This window comes from Copadichromis virginalis, unplaced genomic scaffold (assembly GCF_057382275.1).
Source record: "Copadichromis virginalis isolate Kocher_CV1m ecotype Utaka unplaced genomic scaffold, C_Virginalis_male_GT1.1 unmapped_scaffold_4, whole genome shotgun sequence".
Classification (NCBI taxonomy): domain Eukaryota; kingdom Metazoa; phylum Chordata; class Actinopteri; order Cichliformes; family Cichlidae; genus Copadichromis; species Copadichromis virginalis.
In genome coordinates, this window is record NW_028188592.1 from 260,444 (window position 1) to 262,943 (window position 2,500).

The following is a 2,500-nucleotide window of genomic DNA, read 5'->3' on the forward strand; positions in this document are numbered from 1 at the left end:
TTTTCTCGTGCCTATGGTACAACAACTTTCCTCCGTGCCCCTGGTACGACAGCTTTTCTCGTGCCTATGGTACAACAACTTTTCTCGTGCCTATGGTACAACAACTTTTCGCCGTGCCCCTGGTACACCGCTCAGTAGCACTTTGCCACACAAACTCTCCTCGTGCCTATGGTACGACAACTTTTCTCGTGCCTATGGTACAACAACTTTCCTCCGTGCCCCTGGTACGACAGCTTTTCTCGTGCCTATGGTACAACAACTTTTCTCGTGCCTATGGTACAACAACTTTTCGCCGTGCCCCTGGTACACCGCTCAGTAGCACTTTGCCACACAAACTCTCCTCGTACCTATGGTACGACAACTTTTCTCGTGCCTATGGTACAACAACTTTCCTCCGTGCCCCTGGTACGACAGCTTTTCTCGTGCCTATGGTACAACAACTTTTCTCGTGCCTATGGTACAACAACTTTTCGCCGTGCCCCTGGTACACCGCTCAGTAGCACTTTGCCACACAAACTCTCCTCGTGCCTATGGTACGACAACTTTTCTCATGCCTATGGTACAACAACTTTCCTCCGTGCCCCTGGTACGACAGCTTTTCTCGTGCCTATGGTACAACAACTTTTCTCGTGCCTATGGTACAACAACTTTTCGCCGTGCCCCTGGTACACCGCTCAGTAGCACTTTGCCACACAAACTCTCCTCGTGCCTATGGTACGACAACTTTTCTCGTGCCTATGGTACAACAACTTTCCTCCGTGCCCCTGGTACGACAGCTTTTCTCGTGCCTATGGTACAACAACTTTTCTCGTGCCTATGGTACAACAACTTTTCGCCGTGCCCCTGGTACACCGCTCAGTAGCACTTTGCCACACACACACTCCTCGTACCTATGGTATGACAACTTTTCTCGTGCCTATGGTACGACAACTTTTCTCGTGCCTATGGTACAACAACTTTTCGCCGTGCCCCTGGTACACCGCTCAGTAGCACTTTGCCACACAAACTCTCCTCGTGCCTATGGTACGACAACTTTCCCCCGTGCCCCTGGTACACTGCGCAGAAACTCTTTGCCACACACACACACACCACTCGTGCCTATGGTACGACAACAGGCCCCGGGGACCTACATCGCACCTTGCTCTTGCCTCCCTTACAGCTGAAAAAGGTCCATGCCTGTGCCCTGGCCCTGCTGAAATTCCCTCTCCATTTAGCCGAGGCAGTGAGTCGGCCTCCTGTCTCCCTTTACGGTCGAAAAAGATGTGCTCCTGGGCGCACTGGCCCTGCTGCTACTCACATCGGGCATGGACCTGGACCTCCAGCAGGCCCCGGGGACCTACATCACACCTTGCTCTTGCCTCCCTTACAGCTGAAAAAGGTCCATGCCTGTGCCCTGGCCCTGCTGAAATTCCCTCTCCATTTAGCCGAGGCAGTGAGTCGGCCTCCTGTCTCCCTTTACGGTCGAAAAAGATGTGCTCCTGGGCGCACTGGCCCTGCTGCTACTCACATCGGGCATGGACCTGGACCTCCAGCAGGCCCCGGGGACCTACATCACACCTTGCTCTTGCCTCCCTTACAGCTGAAAAGGTCCATGCTTGTGCCCTGGCCCTTCTGAAATTCCCTCTCCATTTAGCCGAGGCAGTGAGTCGGCCTCCTGTCTCCCTTTACGGTCGAAAAAGATGTGCTCCTGGGCGCACTGGCCCTGCTGCTACTCACATCGGGCATGGACCTGGACCTCCAGCAGGCCCCGGGGACCTACATCACACCTTGCTCTTGCCTCCCTTACAGCTGAAAAGGTCCATGCTTGTGCCCTGGCCCTTCTGAAATTCCCTCTCCATTTAGCCGAGGCAGTGAGTCGGCCTCCTGTCTCCCTTTACGGTCGAAAAAGATGTGCTCCTGGGCGCGCTGGCCCTGCTGCTACTCACATCGGGCATGGACCTGGACCTCCAGCAGGCCCCGGGGACCTACATCACACCTTGCTCTTGCCTCCCTTACAGCTGAAAAAGGTCCATGCCTGTGCCCTGGCCCTTCTGAAATTCCCTCTCCATTTAGCCGAGGCAGTGAGTCGGCCTCCTGTCTCCCTTTACGGTCGAAAAAGATGTGCTCCTGGGCGCGCTGGCCCTGCTGCTACTCACATCGGGCATGGACCTGGACCTCCAGCAGGCCCCGGGGACCTACATCACACCTTGCTCTTGCCTCCCTTACAGCTGAAAAAGGTCCATGCTTGTGCCCTGGCCCTTCTGAAATTCCCTCTCCATTTAGCCGAGGCAGAGAGTCGGCCTCCTGTCTCCTTTACGGTCGAAAAAGTTGTGCTCCTGGGCGCGCTGGCCCTGCTGCTACTCACATCGGGCATGGACCTGGACCTCCAGCAGGCCCCGGGGACCTACATCACACCTTGCTCTTGCCTCCCTTACAGCTGAAAAAGGTCCATGCCTGTGCCCTGGCCCTGCTGAAATTCCCTCTCCATTTAGCCGAGGCAGTGAGTCGGCCTCCCGTCTCC